The sequence below is a fragment of the Alosa pseudoharengus genome, unplaced genomic scaffold (assembly GCF_046254945.1).
Source record: "Alosa pseudoharengus isolate Yale_2024_CS ecotype anadromous, Long Island Sound unplaced genomic scaffold, YU_APseudo_1.1 YU_APseudo_1.1_scf_12, whole genome shotgun sequence".
Classification (NCBI taxonomy): domain Eukaryota; kingdom Metazoa; phylum Chordata; class Actinopteri; order Clupeiformes; family Clupeidae; genus Alosa; species Alosa pseudoharengus.
In genome coordinates this window covers 2,513,532-2,535,910 of record NW_027468587.1, presented here as the reverse complement: position 1 = coordinate 2,535,910, position 22,379 = coordinate 2,513,532, and the positions used below count along the sequence as shown (strand labels likewise).

Here is a 22,379-nt window from a genome sequence, read left to right as displayed (position 1 = left end):
GCCTGCAACAACAGCGGCGCTCATTGCCCACATGCCTATACTCCCTGGCCATATGAATGCCCACATGCCTATACTCCCTGGCCATATGAATGCCCACATGCCTATACTCCCTGGCCAGCTGCTCATGAGGCAAGCCACATAGCTACAGCATCAGCATCATGTGCTCCCGGCCTGGTGAAATCAAGCTTTAAATGATGTCATGATCAGAGGTGATCATGAGCCACGGTAGGGCCCTCAAAGGACATTGACATTGGACATTATTGACATTGGACATTATTGACATTGACATATGCTGTAGTTTTAAACTTTTTTATGGCTTAGAATGTATAAACATATTTTGATGTAATAACTCTGAAGATGTGTAGACAAGTAAAAAGATGCGCTGATTTATTTTTACCTAATATCTATCCACCGTATTCCTGAAACCTGTTTCTTTTTTTTGTGATCAACATTTTTCATTAGAAAAGATTGAGATATTACATTTACAGTCACATTTAACTTGAACATACACACCACAAACTACAGTACTCATTAGGCTAACTTGAATATTCTTCAACTTATATCACTTTGCACTCAACAGGGATATTTTGATATAAAATATGACTGACAGAAAAAGTATGTTTTTACTTTTACATGGCTTAGGATGCTTCAGACACTGTCTTTGAAACCACTTGAAATCTATACAACACAGCTTTGGTGGGAAATAGAAAAACAGATTTCAGAAAACTTGTTTGGCTCAGGAATAAGGTGGATATACACATGGTTTTCTTTTCAATGTCCCTGCCATTGTGTTAAGATGAAATGCATGTTTGTCCGTAGATGCCTGTAAATGACTGTACAAACTGCTGTTCAACCCAGGAAGTCTTGTGTAGTTTCCAGGCTCATTTATTTGTATGCAATAGGAGAAACAGGTGTCCATACAGTAGGTGTGGTTGCATAGGCTAGCGTTAATCCTCGTATCCGTGTTTATCTCTGCTCAATCGCCTTCTGCAGGTGTCCATAGGTGTGGTTGCATAGGCTAGCGTGAATCCTCGTATCCGTGTTTATCTCTACTCAATCGCCTCCTGCAGGTGCGACGCGCTGCCCTGTCAACCCTCATGCAGCAGGAAGAGGAGCAGTACAGCAGAGAACTCCGCCAGAGAGGTCTAGTCATCTACCGGCAGAGAGTCTAAACACATGCACACACACACACACACACACACAGGTGTTCTTTCCATTAGAGCTTATCCATTTACAATTAAAGACTGGTAATCAGTTGGAGTGTTATCTTTATGTGTGCACAGGATGACAAGGGAAATGTAGTTCTGCATCAATGGACAGCATCAACAAAGCACACAATTTGGCTGTATTCCATTTGATCTTCACCTACTTTGAATGCTCGTGGGCCATTGACCCACATGCAAAATAATCATAGTGCTGCTTCTGTATCCATATCCCTAAATAAATGTCCACAATCTCAGCTCCAGTTCATGGGTTAATGTGGGGTATGGCCGTACAGAATCTATTTAGTCAAAAGGTAATGGTTACAAATGCAATGAAGTAGTACTTTACAAGAACCTATGTGCTCAACGAGGAGGATAGGGGGAAAAAACTATAACGTAAAGTTCATCAGATTGAGGTGACATATGGGCTGATTATAACAGGTAGTACTGTAAACTCTAAAGTAAAAAGGTAAGAAAACAATTGAAATATAACAGTAAAGACACATGGCCCTTCAAAACCCAAATGAGTCATGTGATTCATAAATGACTCCTGAAGATAACCTTAAAATAACTCATTTTGAAGGCCCATAAACTTTTAATAGAGCGAATGGCATTTTGAGCAGGTCTTATCGCTTGTAAGAAGTTTACTGTTCGAGTAGGAACAAACAGACAGACAACAGAATTCTGTTGTTTTCTTATTGGGGTTTATCATATTATGAAGATGCCAAGTTACTGTCTGCTGTGATGAAAATATGTTCACCACCACTCAAACGATAAAATAATTTCTCACTGGGCTTTATTTCTCCAAATCCTTCTGCTCTTGTGTGTTTGATGCCAGACAGGCTTATATCATAATGTTGTATCCATATGGGTCATTCTATATTCGCATCTCCATGATAAAGATTTAGTTATTATCAAAAAAAAATAATCTTTATGGAATTCATTTTGAACAATTATTATTATTATAAAACAACCTTTCACCAATAACAATGCTTTAGATTTATTTTAGACCCAATTTATCCACAAAATATTAACTAAATTACTTCTACACTCCTTATTATTGACTGTCTCTGACTACAGATTCATGCATTCAACTTGACAAAACATGATGTTATCAAGTCTAACGATCTATTTTGGAGATTAATTTATGAACTGTTGTAACATCAGTTATATACAATGTCTATTTTCTGTATTATGCAAGATTTAAGTTTAAAAAAGATATAATTTGTGTCCGTCTCAAAGTTCTTGTCAACTCTGTTACAGTTTTTCTCAGTCGCTTTGGTGCTTTTTGCAGATCAGAATGAAAATTATCATAACTATTAGTTCAACCTCCACAACATTTAGTCATTTGTGCACATCATAGTAGCAAATTCTCCTTCCTCTGAACAAATTGCAAATGCTTTTGGACATGTATCAGTTGCTTTCATACAATTCTCTGCTGTTTTTTAACATTATCATTTGCTTATGTCATGTCAGTCAAAATGAACTATACTTAATAGTCGTTCCCTATAAAACTAATAGTCTTCATTTCATTGCTTGAGTCATTACATACAAAATTGTTGAACTAGTTATCAAATTCTGTCACAATGCTGTAGAATTGCAAAGGGCATACAGTAAAAATGTACATATTCAGTGTCTTGTACTCACTTACTCCCCTAACTACAGCAATCTGTAACTTTACTGTAGTTTTCAAATGGCTGTACAAGTACTGTATAGTGCTGTCTTGAGCATGTTCAGCTAGTGTCACCGAGTTCTGCCCTTTTTTGCATTGGAAAACACTGAGAGAACTGTCATAATGAAAACATGACTGCTAGTGAATGCACTAACTGCTGTGCAAATGTTAATAGTGATGTGAAAATAGCACCAAAGCGACTGAGAAAAACTGTAACATTTGCACAGCAGTTAGTGCATTTCTCAAAACAATTAGTGCAAACTGCAAAACCTAGTGGATGACCTGCAAAAGCACGTCACTTGCTCAAAATGGATAGTCCATTCCTCAAAAGCACGTATTCATGTCAATGAAACTGTCAGTGTCATCAAAATGAGAAGTCTTGACACCATCGTTTATGAACAAGATAGTCAAATGGCTTTGTCATGTTTTCATTATGACAGTTCTCTCAGTGTTTTCCAATGCAAATGCAATGATAATGTTAAAAAACAGCAGAGAATTGTATGAAAGCAACTGATACATGTCCAAAAGCATTTGCAATTTGTTCAGAGGAAGGAGAAATTGCTACTATGATGTGCACAAATGACTAAATGTTGTGGAGGTTGAACTAATAGTTATGAGAATTTTAATTCTGATCTGAAAAAAGCACCAAAGCGACTGAGAAAAACTGTAACTCTGTTGTAAAACCACTTAAAGGAACCATATGTAAGATTGTGGCCAAAACTGGTACTGCAACCACTTTCAAATTACTGTAGAGCGGTGTATGCCCTCCCCCTCCCCCCTGACTCGAGGTTGCCAACCTGGATGCAGAAACACTACTGACTTTGTGATTACAGTTTTTCTCAGTCGCTTTGGTGCTATTCTCACATCACTATTAACATTTGCACAGCAGTTAGTGCATTTCTCAAAACAATAAGTGCAAACTGCAAAACCTAGTGGTTGAACTACAAAAGCACGTCACTTGCTCAAAATGGATAGTCCATTCCTCAAAAGCACGTATTCATGTCAATGAAACTGTCTGTGTCATCAAAATGAGAAGTCTTGACATCATTGTTTATGAACAAGATAGTCAAATGGCTTTGTCATGTTTTCATTATGACAGTTCTCTCAGTGTTTTCCAATACAAAAAAAGGTCAGAACTCAGTGACACTACCTGAACATGCTCAAGACAGCACTATACAGTACTTGTACAGCCATTTGAAAACTACAAAGTTACACATTGCTGTAGTTAGGGGAGTAAGTGAGTACAAGACACTGAATACGTACATTTTTACTGTATGCTCTTTGCAATTCTACAGCATTGTGACAGAATTTGTTAACTAGTTCAACAATTTTGTATGTAATGACTCAAGCAATGAAATGAAGACTATTAGTTTTATAGGGAACGACTATTCAGTATCCATAAGTATAGTTCATTTTGACTGACATGACATATGCAAATGATAATGTTAAAAAACAGCAGAGAATTGTATGAAAGAGACTGATACATGTCCAAAAGTATTTGCAATTTGTTCAGAGGAAGGAGAATTTGCTACTATGATGTGCACAAATGACTAAATGTTGTGGAGGTTGAACTAATAGTTATGAGAATTTTCATTCTGATCTGCAAAAAGCACCAAAGCGACTGAGAAAAACTGTAGTAGATAGGTGGAGGGTGGCGCATCAGGCCAAAACACAACATGACATGACAAAACACAACATCAACATCAGTTGAGGGCTGCAACTTCACTTTTTAAATGGCAATATCCTGGCTGGACTACTGTTGTCAGTGATATAAGTATTTGAAATGAACATGATTTCTTAATGTCTAGTGACATATCAGGGCCATTTTATGATTAATTGAAATACATTTCTTACATATGGTTCCTTTAAAATTCACACAGACTGAATATGAAGCATGGCGCCTACACAGAGAGATGTCAATTCCTCTGACAGGAAACTTTGAAAAGGCAGTGAGATATGTTAAGCTTCTTCTCTCATTAATTTTAACAAAATATTGAGGATACACCAACAGTAGATTAATTATTCGTCAACTCTGTTATTGCGGAGTGAAACTCTCGTTCAATTTTTAGAGTTTTTCTCAGTCGCTTTGGTACATTTCTCGAATCCTCCTCGACATTTGCAAAACAGTAAGTGCATTTCTGAAAACAATTTGTACAAATAGCAAAACACTTAGCAATTTTAACTGCAAAAGCCACTTTCTTGCTCAAAATCCTTAGTTCATCTCTCAAAAGTAAATATCTGTGTCAATGAACATGTCCGTGCCGTCAGAATGACAGGCCCTTGTGTCATTGTGTACGGATAAGACAGTCAAATTGCTTAGTCATGTTGTCAATATAACCGTGTACTCTGGGGGGATGTTCTGATGTAAACTATGGCTAAAGTTTTGATGACAATTATTGTAAATTGTAGGTTACACCTTAGTGTATATGGGAGTTTGATTGCAAGAGACTGGATTCACATTTAAGCTTTTACTGTTTGTACTGTCATTTGTTGACAGTTGTACTGTCATTTGTTGACAGTTATCACGATACAGAAAGGAAAAGACAACACTGCATAGCACAAAGAAAAAAAACAGAAAACAAAAAGTAGACATGGACAATCTCCTTAGAGAAAACTGCACATGCAGTGTTGTAGGAATTACAATGCAGTCTTCCTAGACCTCCTGATGTTCCTGTCTGTTGGGCCACAAAATCAAGTTCAAGTAGTTTTATTATCATGTACTCATAAGATTAATTATAAGTAATGAAATTCTTATGCTCAAGAGCCAGCTCAACTTAAAAGTAGTAATTAAAAAGGTGTATTGTGTGTATGTGTGTGTGTGTGTGTGTGGGGGGGGGGGTAATGGGGTGTGTATGTGTGTGTGGGTGGGGGTAATGGGTTGTGTGTGTGTGTGTGGGGGGGGGGGGTAATGGGTTGTGTGTGTGTGGGGGGGGAGGGTAATGGGGTGTGTGTGTGTGGGGGGGGGGGGGGTAATGGATCCAACTGCACAAGGAGGAACTGATGTTCAGGTCTCCCAATTTCATGATCAGCTGTGGATGCAGGATGCAAACTGACCCTGCTTCTCGCAATGTCTGAGACTTTGTGAGACTGAAGGTCGGCGGGTCGGCGGCACTTAAGTCAGTCTACTTCAGTATCTAAAAAGAGATACGACGAGGGTAAGGAATTTGAAAAAGATAATTGAGTTTCTCAGCCTAGTTTGCTGGAGAAGTCCACAACATGTCGTCAACTCAATATCTGATGCAACTATGCCAAACTTTTGTTCTTGCTTTTCAAATTCCTTCTCGTATCTCTTTTTACCACGTTGAACGTTCACACCTCATGAAGACGTTCTTTTGTCTGCTTCTGACAGAAGAAGCACTTTTATCTGTGCTGGCAGCATTTGTTGCTGAACGACTCTGACTAGATCAGTAGTTCTCAAAGTGTGGGGCGGGCCCCACTAGTGAGCAATTTTTTGCAATTTTTTGCCTTTCTTTTTTGACAAGGAAGATCATAGACAGAAGACGGTCAAAACAGAAGACGGTCACAAACGTGATCTGCAGTCCATGTTCAAGCCCCAAACACTGCTGCTTTAAAAATGCATGCATGTTTGTGAATGGTGAATAAATTGGTGCCCCATCCCCAATTTTGTCTCAATTTGTATCACATTTAAGTATTATTTTTTTGACAATTCTGAGCATTTTAAGCATAATTTCTTGCTGAAGAGATCACTCATCACCCTAAGAATTGTTTTATAGTGTTATAGTGTGTATGTGGACCACTTTGGCACACTACCTTGTAGAATATCTGCTTTTTACCTATGCTACAGTAACAGAAATGTAAGGTTTACCGGTATGGACAAAACACCACATTTTACCTTTTGTGAATTTGACCTTTGATTAGGGTCACTAAAACCTTCAAGAAAAAATGGAGACATGTTTTGTTTTACTCTTAAGAACCCCTAGAACAGTGGTCCCCAAACTTTTTCTTCCGAGGGCCAGCTCACTATGCCTGGCTCTAAGAGAGGGCCAGAGACTCGGAGTATATCAGTAACCATAAATAGCTTAGTGCTGTGAACAACAGCAGTCTACCTTGAATATTCCATTACATTTAATCATAGGCTACTGCAATTTAATACCATTGTTAGCTGTGTTTATATTGCAATCATGCCATATCAGTGTAAAATGTAGCTCAAATGAAATAATACTAATACAAAAATAACCATTCCCAAAAGTATTAGCAGGGAGTCCCAAAAGTGTACTTTATTCAAAATGTGTGAACTCTGAACTCTGTCTTTGCATACACAGCTCAAGTTGTGAACAAGCAATATCCTAAGTTCTCAAACTATGAGAGTTTTATGAAGTGCTGGCAAAAACATCTGAAATGACCACTTTCACTCACCTGATGAGAACTTTGTGAATTTGTATGAACATTTGAACGAGTGAATAAAAAATAGAAACAATTATCCCAGAAAGTCCCAGAAATATGACTTGAATAGAAGTTAGTTAGTTATTAACAAATAATTGATAAACTTGTAGAATACTTTGAGCAATGATGCAGTCAGCATAGGCCTCTTACATTGTTTGCAGGTAGGCCTACATTTCATTCCGTTTTCGATGGCAAACGCGAAACAGCGCCAAAACAACCACCAGGGGACAAAAAGAGTTACAAAAAAAAAAATTACATGTGTACTGTTAAGACTCGCCATAGAGAATGAATGGGGGAATTATGGAGGTTATAGTTTGACGATGTTGTAGGCTACTCCCATGCGGGCCAGATGCTATATACCACGGACATGTTTTTGGGGGGGTGGGGCACCCAAAATTAGGTGGCGGGCCGTAGTTTGGGGACCACTGCCCTAGAACCAAGATATATAATACTATACAAACATTAACATGCAAATCCCACAAGCCCCCAAATTAGACACATAGAAATAGAAAATGGAAAATGTCAAATGGTGTAACCAGTTAGGCTACACCATTTGACTCTTTTCTGTTTGAGACCAGTTTGGTCAGATTCAGGGCCAAGAGCATGTACTTTTAGGTGCCAATTATATTATTTTTATAATTTAAATGGTGACTAACCGTTTAGCATGAACAATAGCTTTAAAATGGTTTAATTAGATTGCAATTTAAGCGATTTTTAAAATGTCAAAGCTTTTCATTTTAAATTTAAACTTCCATAATTATTTTTTTATATTTAATTATGATGTATGTAAACAGTATGTTAATTATAAATAAATAATATAAATACATTTATTATTATATATAAAATGTACCTCTTGTCCCCCAATGGATGCCCCTTACAAGCAAGGAAAACTTGTCTCACCACAGAGTGCAAGTGAACGCAGATCCTGCTGTTGGTTGGTTGTTAAGAAATGATCATACCCACTCTTTCACTCACTCTTATTCTCTCTCACACACACTTTGGGCCCTATTTTAGTAATCTAACATGCATGGTCACTAGCGAATAGCGTAAATACATTTAGGGGTTTGTCCAGTCCACATTTGGGGTGGTTTTATTATCAAACGTCAGGTGCCTGGCGCAAAAAGGTGGCTCTTATATTTCTTAATCAGTTATGGGTGTGTTTTGGGCTTAACATCCTTTAAACTAATGAGGAGGACATCTGTCATTCCCTTTAACAGCAAGCAGGGCAACATCAAACATCGCATCAGTATTTTGATAGTCAGCAGTGTATTTGTACTTGTACGCAAGACCGTATGGAACAGGTATTCCACTAAGCCATTCTTTACTAAAACCTAGCAGAGTATAAGCTACAAACATCTGCACATTAACTGAACTATAGGCAAAGTGAAACTAACTTCACCGTGGTGTCATAGTCAACGACAAAACAGTTATACACAGTTAATTACTTTCACTATTGACTGACAATGGGTTACCAGCAAAAGAAAAAGCAACACTTCCCCCTATAATGTTCGAATGACTGAATAAATAACTTAAGGACATTTATTCTGCAGAGGAATTGCTGCTTACATCTCATGACAGTGCATCTTCAGTTGTGTTTCATATGCGCCTTTCGCTATAGACCAGACTTTTCTTGGTCAGTGGCGTAATGATTTTTAGATGTAAGATAGCGATTTTTAGATCATGTGCCAGACCACACCTTATGTCGGTAATTTCCACACCCCTGGGCGCATTATTTAGTAAAGGTGAAGTGTAAGATAGGAAAAAACTTTGCGTCAGAATAATAATACGCTTTGTGCCATGTTTTTCATCGCGGAAATAGGGCCCTTTATCTCACTCTCTTTGAAAATAATGGGTATAGACTGAAATTGTATTTGAACTGATCTGAAATCAAATATAACACAAGTTTCTTCATTGATGTTATGAAATGATATTTGATATGGAATATGATGAATGACATGAATACATATCAAAATATCCAACTCAGTTTACCTTGATGCCTATTTTCTGTATCAATTTCTTGTCCTATTGCTATAAACGTTTTATGGTCAATTGGTGTAACCGATTTATGTCAATTGGTGTAACCAGTATTTTGTCTAAAAGACTAATAATGTACAAAAAAGTTAATATGGATAATGATTTAATACTCTACTTCACTGTAATAATGGTTGTTTAAACCATTTTTACTCAAATGGTCAAAGAATAGACATAAAACAAAATGTTTATAGCATATGGTCTTGCTCAGTACAATGAAAAACCCATATAATTTAAATTTAGAAATAAATATAATAAAACATATTTTCATAGGATATTACAAAATAAACTAATAATTTCATGAGAGCAATTGCATGAACTCTAGGAGGTGTTACATATTAGATAGTTGTCATTTTTGTGGTTACACCATTTGACAATTTAACAGGCTGTTAGTTCTATCTTTTGTTAAAAAATAGTATACACCAAGGCCATAGTCATGATGTCAACATTGGGAGGGACCAAATCTGTGGTGGGGTCTGAGGGACCCCCAAACAGAATCTCAATACATTTCCTAACATGAAAAAATATTATTAAAAATCACAAACAAGTCGTTAGTTAGGTCAGTCAATTAGGTTATTCCAAACTTTTGACGGACATAGGCATGGCATGGATGGATTATGAACCCCTGGACACAGATGCCCCCCCCCCCCTCTGGTGAGTTTTGTGAAAAGAGAAGGGTGGAGAAGAAGCAACTTCACTGGTCCATCCCTGGACCTGTGACTCCAAGTGGTTCTTTGACTTATTACTTACACCTGAAGATTTTTTTAAACTAAGGCTTAGACTCATAGGTTTGGAGCCTAATAAGATTGTGTCTTTTAATTTAGATTTTATTATGCTGGCGGCTAATCACACAATTTTAACGTAGTTTGAAAGGGACAGGATTCAGGAATAGGCTACTAAGACAGGCCCCTCTTCTGTCTGACTCACCTCATGTTACCCCTGTATGCATTATAGACTGGCTTCTGACAGAAATTACGTTTTGTGCCAACATGTAGAAACACTAGGCCTACTACAGCCTTTAATTGGTGAATGGAGGTGCAAATTCCTTTCTTTGGTTATTGTTCGCGATTCACATTAACTGTAGGCTATCACGTATTGTAAACGTCGCCACATTTGATCACGTTTTGCCTGCATGGATGCGCGATTGAGTGCGCATCTAAATAATATGCAAGATGCAACAATAATTTCTAAGAGGCCTATAAACGGTAATTTCTGGCATTACTACTAGCATATGAATGCATTATTTATGTTGAAAGACGTGAAAGAAATGACACAGGCTTGCACAAATTCATAATTTAAAATAAAACGTTTCACTTTCTCTATCATTGCGAGAATCGGCTACAATATGGAAAATGTTCCCTTTCAGTCTGATCGGCTCCAGACATGTATGGGATTTCCTCAGCCTGTGCTACACCTTTCCAAGAAGTTTTGTGGAAATTGTACCGGTAGCTTTTGCGATATTGTTGACAGCCCTACCTCACCGCAGTAGGGTGCAGTAAATGGAAGCTTTTTTTGATAGCGCACACGCCACTAACGAAAAACGGAAAATCACCAGGACAAACCACTCAGGTGTGTAGGCTACTCTGTCACTAATTTGTGCGTTATTTACGTTTGATTACATTTCAGATACGTGTTGGTTTCCTGTAGGCCTAGTATAGCGCTTTATTCTTTCTTTATTTTTCTATGTCCGAATATTGGGGGGGACATTTTGGTCATATTTGAATATTGGGGGGGACACGTCCCCCTCAATGTCTATGGTGACTACGGCCCTGGTATACACGTCATATTAAATAATATAATTACAACAGAAATACAAAGTATACACTATAGCAAATCTCAGGCATGTTTTGTTTTAAAGGTTTAAACATATTTTTAATTTTCTCATCTTACCAACCCTTATATGTCACTGACCCATTTATGGCCTGCAGGCCTCACTGACCTGAGCTCATGCAAGTCAACAAGGGGAAGATTCTATTGGTAAAAGGTTCCAGTGGGGGCTGGCATAGGGCAGGGCGCCTTAAAGGAATACGCCACCCCTAGGTGAAATTGGGTCTCTCCCCGCAGTCCCTAGAGTTGGATGAGTGAGCCAAAGCGTTTTATAGCCGACCCAGCCATTGTCCTAATCTAGAAACGGCCCGGTTAGCTTTAGCTTAGCGTAGTCGCTGTAATCCGGCGCTGCCAGCTAGCATGTCGTTGCAAAAGTGAATCAAATAACTCAAGATTTTTTATAATTATTTCTCGTAACCTGTACATTCACATCGAGTACAAATATCAATGCAAATTAACACGAAGGGATTTACAAGACCAATTTAGATTTGGAACTATTTTCGGGCATAGCACCGGCAAAGCACCGCTGCCAGGCGCAAAGACATCACGCAGCATCTGTAAACCCTCAACTTCCGGCAATACACCAGCGTGACTACCAAGTTCTCTGCTACTAGGCTGACACTGACAGGTGGGCTTTCTCTAAGAGTTCTAATGGCGATGAATATGGAAGATTACACGATAGACGAAGATGATGACTTCGACTACCAAGATCCAAGACCCTACCTTTTCGAACCTGAGTTCACTGAAGAGGAGTTGCGAGCTTTGGATCTGGGAAGAGAGGACGTTGCGACTGGTCAAGGCGAGTTGGATGAGCGAACGAGAGCAAACAAGAACTGGTGGTGTGAGTGTGGAGTGTGCCAACCCATGCCGACTGATAGGTAACGGTAAAAGGTAAAGTCGTCATATTGTCAATAGGGTGAAACGGCAGCCTAATGAAGTTATACAATGAAACTGGAAGCGACAATGTGAGTCGGACTAACGTTTCAGTTATAACGTTAGCAACGTATAACCAAAGATCCTTAATATACAATGCTTTATCAACCGTCTCTGGTATAACCTAAGGAAGGATAGAAATTATACTTACAGGCATGGATGATGAACACTGTTCTGCCTCTGTACTGAAAATGGATGGGACGGCCGTATCCTTCAGATGTAACAGCATTTTTCGACAATATTGCAAAAGCTACTGGTACAATTCTCACAAAACTGGGTGGAAAGGTGTAGTATAGGAAGGAAACCCCATTAAATGTTGGAGCCGATTCGAGGGAGCCTCAGGGAACTTCGAAGTATTTTCCATATTGTAGCCTATTTTCTCGCAGTGATAGCGAAAGTGAAACTTAGTGCCCTTTAGCCTAGTTTAAATAGATAGATAGATAGATAGATAGATAGATACTTTATTGATCCTCAAGGGGATATTCAAGGGTCTCAGTAGCATACAGACATAACACACAACATGCACTTACAACAGAAATGGTAAACATTAGTATAAGTATAAACATATAACTAAACTCCACTGTACAATAAAGACAGTAGAAGATAAGATAAGAAACTAACAAAACTAAATACTAAATACACTATATAAGTTAAATTAAGAAAGTCCAATGTGCTTGAGGGTGATCAAGCATAAGTGATAATAAATGATTCATTTGTGCCATTCATTTATTTCACGCTTAACATAAATAATGCATAGCCTACGGTATTCTAGTAGTAGGACTAATTTCAGAAATGAACCTGGGGCGCGTTTCTAGAAAAGTTAGCAACGACGTTGCTCAACAGCCGTGGTACGACGCAACTTGCGACCAAACAACGGCGTTGCAACACCTGTGTCCAGAAAGCATCGTATCTGTGTCGCAATTCGCTACCTCCGACATTCGAACACAGTAGTTCCAACAATGGTGTTGATATAGCGATACATATCACTGGTGGAAACAGTGGCAACGTGTAACACCCCAACCCCTAGAAATTCTCTGCCATGGCCTATGTCGACATTTTTCTAATTTAAACCAAGTGATTAATGCTGGCATTGTCATTGCCTTCAGCAACCGACCAATATGTGTCATTATTTGTGTTATCTAAGTTGGAAAAAATATATAGCCTAGACGAATTTCAGGGTATCGCAAGATTTCTTGTCTGTCTCGTGGCTTAACGGCAGCGCTGATGTCAATAACAATGCCAGCATTAATCACTTTTGGTTTAAATTACTGCAAACAAATCCAAGTCATTACTGAATAGCAGCGGCCCTAAAATTGACCCTTGTGGTACTCCCAGTGTGCATGCTTTAAATGGTGACATTCAGGGGTGTAGTGGTAAAATAAGAGGTGGGTAAACTATGAATCCTGTGATCACAATAAGGTAGACTGTGCCATGCGGTATCAGATTTTTAAAAAAAAGGCATTCAGAACATGATGATGATGGAGGTTACTGTCCAATGTTTATAGCAGTGGTATTTAATGGTTCCCAGACTGCTGATGAGTGTACATATTGTATTGAATGTTAAAAGCTGTGATTGGTGAATAAACTCTTTTGAGAAGTGGATAAACTCTAATAAGAGGCGGATAAACTATTTATACATTTTCAGAGGTGTATTATTGTCCGTCACACACTGTCGGCCACTCAGGTAAGATTTAGATCCAGTTTTGAGTGTATGGAGAGATAACTGGACTGTTTGCTAGTAGTATCTCATGACTGCTCCCACTACTCTTGATCTAAGTTTGTTTTAATTACTTCAATTTCGAGGTGTGAGTTTCGATTGCTATAAGGGGATTTCACCCAGTGACCAATCAACAACCAAGCCTATTTAGCGTCAAAACCAAAACTAGGTGGTCAGTGTGTAGAAGCCCTTAGTGTAAAGGTGGACTCATCCAGCGTTGTCTGGCAAAAACGCAGTGTAAGCAGTAACACAGTGGACAGTCAGTACAATCCAAGGTCACGGAAGTATAAGTGTAGAGGGAGGTGTGGAGGCAGATCGACTATGCAGATAAGTCTAACTCTCCTCTTCCTTTAAGTGAAGCATTGAAAAGTTGTATGGCCCTGGGTACAGATTACTTCCTCAGTCTGTCAGTTGCGCATGGCAGTGAGCATAGTCTCCAACTGGTCAGGCTCTTCTGCTTTATGATAGTGCTGTGGATTAGATGACAGTCATTGTCCAAGATGTTGATTAGTTTGTTCAGGGTTCTTTTGTCTGATATTGAAGTGACGCCAGTTCAGCTCCCACGACAGAGCCAGCCTTCCTTACCAGACTGTCTAGTCGTCCAGCATCCCTCTTCTTAGTGCTTCCGCACAGCATAGAAGAGGACGCTGGCAACAACAGACTGGTAAAACATCCAGAGGAGCTTGCAGCCTCCTCAGGAAGTACAGCCTGCTCTGCCCTTTCTTGTTGAGTGCTTCAGTATTGGCTGACCAGTCCCGTTTATTGTCCAGATGTATCCCCAGATAGGCTACTTGTAAGTGATTACCACCTCCACATTGACCCCCTCAATGGTGACTGGCAGCAGAGCAGCTTAGACCTCCGGAAATCCAGCACCATCTCCTTGGTATTCGCAGTGTTGAGTTGTAGGTGGTTGAGTTTGCACCATTGCACCAAAGTCCTCCACCAGGCTCCTGTATTCCTCCTCATGCCCATCCCTGATACACCCCACAATTGCAGTATTGTCTAGAAAAAACTTCTGCATGTGGACTCTGTTGTAGCAGAAGTCAGACGTGTACAGGGTGAACAGGACGGGAGAGAGCACTGTTCCCTGTGGAGCTCCGGTGCTGCTGATCACAGTGTCAGAGAGACAGTTCTTCAGTCTGACGAACTGTGGCCGCTCTGTCAGGTAGTCTGCAATCCAGGATACCAGGTGAGCATCCCCACCCATCTGCAGGAGCTTGTCACCCAGTCTGAGGGGTTGGATGGTGTTAAAAGCACTTGAGAAGTCAAAGAACATGATTCTCACAACACCTTTCCCCTTGTCTAGGTGAGAATGGGTCCTGTGTAGGAGATATGTGATGGCATCGTCCATGCCCACTATGCAAACTGTAGCGGGTCTAGTGCATGGCGTACCTGTGCTCTGAGTATCCCCAAAACCAGGCGCTCCATGGTCTTCATCACGTGTGATGTTAGAGCAACTGGCTTGAAGTCATTGAGCTCATTTGGGTGTGGCCTCTTGGGGAAGGGGATGAGACACAGGGACGAGCACAGACAGTTTGAGGGGTCATCACCCATTTTCCATTTTCAGAAATGAAACTGTCCGGCCACGCCTGAGCCCTGTAACATTACTCATGTTCTGTGTAGTGATAGTCACAATAGCCTACTCAGATAATGGTTTTCATATGATTATGCACTAGTAATAGTAGCCCAATGAACACGTTTATCCCAGCCAGGACCCTTTTAAAGCCATGTTACAGTTTTTCTCCATTGGTTTGGAAACAGAAATTACATTATCAAAACTATAAGATCTTTTGGCAAAACAGTCTTTCCGTTTATCACAACGCCATAGCTCATGTCTCTCCCAAAACTCTTCACTCATGAAACTAAATTCCCACATAAAGAGTCAGTTTACTTGTTTACTGTTCACTCATGCTTCAAAACTAAATTCCCACATAAAGAGTCAGTTTACTTGTTTACTGTTCACTCATGCTTCAAAACTAAATTCCCACATAAAGAGTCAGTTTACTTGTTTACTGTTCACTCATGCTTCAAAACTAAACTCCCACATAAAGAGTCAGTTTACTTGTTTACTGTTCACTCATGCTTCAAAACTAAATTCCCACATAAAGAGTCAGTTTACTTGTTTACTGTTCACTCATGCTTCAAAACTAAATTCCCACATAAAGAGTCAGTTTACTTGTTTACTGTTCACTCATGCTTCAAAACTAAACTCCCACATAAAGAGTCAGTTTACTTGTTTACTGTTCACTCATGCTTCAAAACTAAACTCCCACATAAAGAGTCAGTACCAGGCAAGTGCAAAGATCCTTCTCAATTGCTTTGCCTCATTTCATGAAACAGACCGGATGTCTCTTGGTGCTTTGGCGTAAATAACCTGGATGGTTCAGCACAACACATGGTTCATCTGCAAAATCTCAAATCTCTCCCAAAACAGTTCACTCATGTGTCAAAACTAAACTTCTTTCTCATATAAATAGCCAGTGCCCCAAAATGCATCATCTCTGTGTCATTGTGTAAGCACTGCAAGTCAAAATGTTTAGATGTTTTGTCACTGTGGCTGAAATATTCCTCATGTCCACTTCAGTCTTAGCCCAGTCCTTCACTGACAATGGTTACTGTACTACTTTGTCTAGCTAACGGAATACAATTGTGTTTAAAACTGAAAAAAAGGATTCTATGGTAAGAGTAGCCTCCAAGGTTTGACATCACACATTGCACAGAACATTTTTAACTATTATTACACACATAAAATAACTTCCATACATCAGAGTAAAAAGAAAATGTATACTGCATAATATACTGCTATATAAACACATAAACCAGTGTTTCCCACAGAATTGAATTCCATTTGTGGTGGGTAGGTTTGCAGAATTAATTTGAATACAACAGTTTTTAACAAATTAGCACAGCGTGGTTATGATGTGATGGTAATTTTGATACCATAGATTTAATAGAGACCCAGTCAGACCAATAGTATGAAAAATCAGGAACAGAGTTTATTTACAATGATGCGCATCAAGGGAGAGACAGCATGACTTTACCTAAAGATCCATCAGATGCTCTAACTAGACAAGAAAATAGTTATGGTTTAAGTATCCTTCCAGGCTGACGGGAGATGGCGTTGGTCATCCCATCTTACGTGGACTACACTGAATCAGACTCTGATTAGTGGCAACCTGGCAATCCGGAGCAGATAGCTACTGACGTAGCCATGCAGAACAGTGAAACACTGCAAAGTCATAATCAGGGCTGCCAACTTTTCAAAAACCCTTGTAGTGAGATTTGGTGCGTAGGCTACATAGGACATTTTTTTTGGCTCATTCAGCATTATTACCGTACAGCAAAAAAAAAAACATCAGTGGTTCTCAGGTGTAGGGACCAGGGTCCCAGAGTTGAATTAACATTGGTATCAAAGGGATCTATAGGACCTCGGCCTGAACCTGCGTTCATCTGATGCTGTGTCGTCCTAAGGGTGTTTTGTAAGAATTTAAGAAATGTTGGTATATTTTAACTTTTAAATCCATCAATCGGGAGCACTTTCAAAATAAATTCAGAGGTCAGACTTGCTTATTTGTATGGAAATATTTGTGCTGTAGCCTAAACTATTTTGCACTTCAGAATTATAACCATGCACACACAGGTGAAATAGTTATGGTGATATTGCAATAAGTTCACAACCACAAAACATATATGCTACATTTCACAGTTCAGAAATGGTCAAAAATGTGTGTACAGCACTCCATGAAATTATGCAGAAGTGGTCACCTGTGTTATTCAGCTAGTTCATTTAAGTAAGATATTGGTCATTGTAATGGCCATCTAGCCTATAGCCTACATGCTCTTCCTTTTACAGGATGTACCCATATCTGGGAACATATGATGTGTAAACATAACAAACAGTTCTTCACTGGTCGCTGTCCTCACCCTCCTGGCTGTCCTGTTCTTGACTAATTTTGACAATTGAATAGACTGCATGTGCATGTGATGACTTATACAATGAAATGATGCTGACATGTTTTGGAGAGAACAACCATTAGACTGAGAATCGACAATCAGTTTAGATCAACAAGATCTATTGTCACGATCTGGCTCAAGACCATGGCAAATAGGGAGACAACTCGAGGGGTTAGCGTAAATAAGACAATAATTTATTTACAAAAAAGATATTTACAAAAAAGAAAGTAACAAAACAAAAGCAGAAGACGCCTCAGCCATCAATTGGGCCTGCTGCAGTCAAGCCACCCAGACAGCCCTCACTGGCGAAGTGAGCGGGGAAGAGACAAGACACTCCCACAGGCTAGCCTATAAAGCATACATGGGCAACATACGGCCCGCGGGCCACATCCGGCCCGTGGGCTTTCCCTGACCGGCCCGCGTAAGGTCCGTGAAAGAACAAATAGAGCCTAGCATAGAGATAATGCACGCAAATCAATATCGTTGCTTTTATTTTGAAAGCGACTGCTATCTGTACGCCCATACATTTGTGCGTGGATGCATACGCTGTAAACACCCTCACTGAATTGTGCTGGTGAATAGAATTTATGCTTCTGCGTCGACACAATGCAGCACACAGGTCGAGTTGACCAATCACAGTTTTGTTTAGTTAAAGCAAAAACATAGCCTACATTTTTAAAATAGTTTTCTTTGTGCATGTTGATTAACTAATGACCGCCTACTATTGTCTGCTCCACATTTTCATAGTCTAATTCTGCATAGAGTTAATTTAATGATCGTAATGATTTAATGATGAAATATTGCTGAGTGTTGATGAAATGGTGGTACAACAGGGTTGTACTGACTCCTTCACATTTTCATGGCCTAGCCTAATTATATAGATATTGTAGTACTTTTTTTATATCAGTCTTTGAAAACTGAAAAAAAAAATGTAAATGTCAAAAAATCATTTTCGAGAATGAGGATTAAATACTGGACATAGATTAAATAGCCTATTGCTGTTTTTCCTTTGTCTCCCTCACATTTTCATCTGTTCTTACAAGTAGAAAACAAAACCATATGATTTACTTAATGTTATACAAGAACAGAATAGAATTGGACAGAATTGAGTTCAGACTTGAATTCGGTATTTTGGGTCCGGCCCTCCTCAACAGTCCCAGTTTGTCATGTGGCCCCTTGGGGAAATTAGTTGCCCACCCCTGCTATAAAGGTACACCCGGGCCCAGGTGTAACAATCAGGAAGCCTGTAAGACACAAGACGAGAGGGACACCTAGTGCCCCGGTGGACCCCTGCAGTAAAGCAGGGCAATGGCCATGGCACAGGCACCCATGGTAGAGGGGCCGTGACACTATTCACTTGGAAATTGTGCTAAATGTAGGCTACCTGTAGCCTACTTAATCATTTGCAAAGATGTATTGAGACTTTGAGACATGTATTAAAACATTTGCAATTTGATTAAATGAATGAAAAATTCAATTCTGTTGTCAACTGATTGTCAAGTGGTTTGGAGGTTTGTCCGTGTTATTTTGAGAATGCAATTTCTGTTTCAAGAAATTAACCAAACCAAAAAATGGAGTGAATGTCAGAAGCAGGAGAACCTCGAAGACAAGTTTCAAAATAAAAGTGATAGTTTGTTTTTTGTCATCAGAAGAACTACAATGATACGGAAATAAGTTGATGGATATCTGTCGTAGCAACGGATAACTTCAACAGAGTGTCTATTTACACCCCTAGTACGAATAGCCTTGGCCACACAGCTGAGCTATTCACACCCTGTGAGATAACAACAAAAAGACGTTGCTCACGTGTACAAAAAACATGACATTTGTTTTTTCGTCAGCAGAAAGTGAAAAATTCTGAAAGGTTCTGGCACTAATATCTGTTCAAGTTTTAGATTAAAAAGTTTGTTTTCATAATCTTGGTTCAGTGAACACATACAACCGTCAGTTTGTTAAGTACAGTTTTTCTCAGTCGCTTTGGTGCTTTTCTCACATCAACATTTGCATAGCAGTTAGTGCATTTCTCAAGACAATTAGTGCAAACTGTAACCTGCAAAAAAAACTGTAACCTGCGTCACTTGCTCAAAATGGATAGTCCATTCCTCAAAAGCAAGTATTTATGTCAATGAAACTGCCAGTGTCATCCAAATGAGAAGTCTTGACACCATTGTTTATGAACAAGATAGTCAAATGGCTTTATCATGTTTTCATTATGACAGTTTATGCTCTCAGTGTTTTCCCATGCAAAAAAAAGGTCAGAACTCGGTGACACTACCTGAAGATGCTCAAGACAGCACTATACAGTACTTGTACAGCCATTTGAAAACTACAGTAAAGTTACAAATTGCTGTAGTTAGGGGAGTAAGTGAGCACAAGACACTGAATATGTATGTTTCACAGTTTTACTGCATATGCTCTTTGCAATTCTACAGTATTGTAACAGAATTTGATAACTAGTTCACCAATTTTGTATGTAATGACTCAAGCAATGAAATGAAGACTATTAGTTTTATTGGGAACGACTATTCAGCATCCATAAGTATAGTTCATTTTGACTGACATGACAAAGTAACTGATACATGTTCAAAAGCATTTGCAATTTGTTCAGAGGAGGGAGAAATTGCTACAAATGATTAAATATTGTGGAGGTTGAACTAATAGCACCAAAGCGACTGAGAAAGACTAACAGAAATTTCGTGAATATGACGCTCAGACTTATAAACTATAAGTTTACCTGCAAACACCCTGTTGTTGTGGAAGTAGATAGTACAATGGTCACAGATGCAGTTAAGCATGAGGGAGACTGGGGTTCAATTCCTGCATGATGCATTTTGGCAGAGTGAGTGCGTATGTGTACCAACGACTCTGGAGAGAAGGCGCGCAATTTGAACAAGCAATCGGTTCTCAAACGGAAGTTTTGATTGCAACAATTAGCTAGTTCATGCACCAGGGTGTAAATAGCATACATTAGGCCTACTATACACACCAGGGTACAAATAGCATCCACTTCTAACTATACATTGATGCAAACAGCATACCTTATTCAGTGTCAATTACACAGCTGAGCTATTCACACCCTGTTACATAACAACAAAAACATGTTACTTGTTTTTTTAATTTTTTTATTATATCATTGTGTGATCAATATGCCAGAATAAATGCACAGGGGTGCAAATAGCATACACTGATATTTGTACCAGACGGGGTATTAATAGAACACATTGCTGTGTGCACCGGGGTACGAATAGAATTCACTTCTAATTGCACCAGGGTATGAATAGCATACACTACTAATTGTACCAGGGGTGCAAATAGCCTTACCCTAACTTTAATCACTAAAATTAAATCACTCAATCAAAGAGGGCAGACGGGCTGTTGCCAAGGCAACTTTAGGCCTGCCCTGTGCACGTCCCTGATGAGACATGATGTCTTCAACAGTGTTGGGACTCTTCCGAGAAGGAGACCCAGGTTGAAGATGTGCTTCAGTGGCTCCCCCCTGTTCAGCAGCACAGACCCTAAGCAGCCTTGGACACATTCTGTCAGGCCCGGCTGCCTTCCTAGGACAGAGTTTCTTCAGCTGTCCTCTAACTTGATCTGCCATGATGATGGGGGGGGGGGGGGGGGGTGAAGGGTGTCTGGTGGCTGTAGACTGGTGGTGTGAACCGGGCAGGCAAGCAAGCAAGAGCAGTGTCTGACGGCCTGTCTACACAACACTGGGTTTTTTTAAACCGTTGAATTTATGTTATTGGTTAGGCCTTGCGTGTACACAACGCCGGCATTTTAGGAGGCTGTAACCAGAAGTTTTTGTAAACGGGTTTCGAAGTGGGATTTTTTGAAACCACCGGCTAACTTTTGCTATGTAGACGGCAGAGCCGGCGATTTTACGACGACATAGCCCCACCCCTCAACTCAGCCACTGCACTCGACGTGACATGCTGCTTGTCAGAACAAACCAAACCATTTGTTTATCATATTAAAATGTTTTTTTTCTTTCCCCTGTCATGATTTATGTGCACAATGTATCAGCCTTTTGTGGCTAAGTTAGTACACTGTTAGCTTATCTTAGTTAAACATTAGCTTACTACAATCTATGACTAACACATGTTAATGTTTTCTCCAGTGGTGCTCAGACCTTATGCAATACGTAAGCATTTGACATTCCACATAGCTGTCACATACCTTGAAAATGAACTTTATTAGTTTAACAGTTGAATTGAAACCCGAATTGTCTGTAGTCTCCTTATTCCATGTTTCAACAATGTTTTGTCTTCTACGCAAATTAAATGTGAAGCCTGATTCTGGTCGACTGGTCTGGCATATGCACTACAGCACTTTTAGCCGCTTTCACCTCTGTGTGTACATGCAAGTTTTTTTATTTACCGGTATTGTTAAAGGTGTGAAAGAGGCTTTGTGTAGACGTGGAGTCAGCGGTGGGGGGGGGGGGGGGACTGCTGTTGGAGCTGGAGCAGGGCAGTCAAACCTGTCAGTGAAGGTTCATCCATTCTTGCATCCATTGAACTTGTGAGTTTCTGCTTTAATGTCTTTGCAGAATAGCCTCCCAGGAGCAGGGCAGTCAAACCTGTTGTAGAAGTGGTTCAACTGGTTTGCCCTGTCCAGATCTCCCTCCTCAGTGCTGCTG

General features: G+C 39.6%; 1 long non-coding RNA gene across 1 annotated transcript; it reads right to left on the bottom strand.

Annotated features, from left to right (window-relative positions):
* Window positions 1–370: 370 nt before the first annotated feature.
* On the bottom strand, window positions 371–22,133 carry LOC143118679 (uncharacterized). The gene is made up of 2 exons (XR_012986198.1): window positions 21,920–22,133; window positions 371–1,168 (listed from the first exon to the last, which is right to left on the bottom strand). It is a non-coding gene; the product is annotated as an uncharacterized LOC143118679 (long non-coding RNA).
* Between the last annotated feature and the right edge of the window lie 246 nt (window positions 22,134–22,379).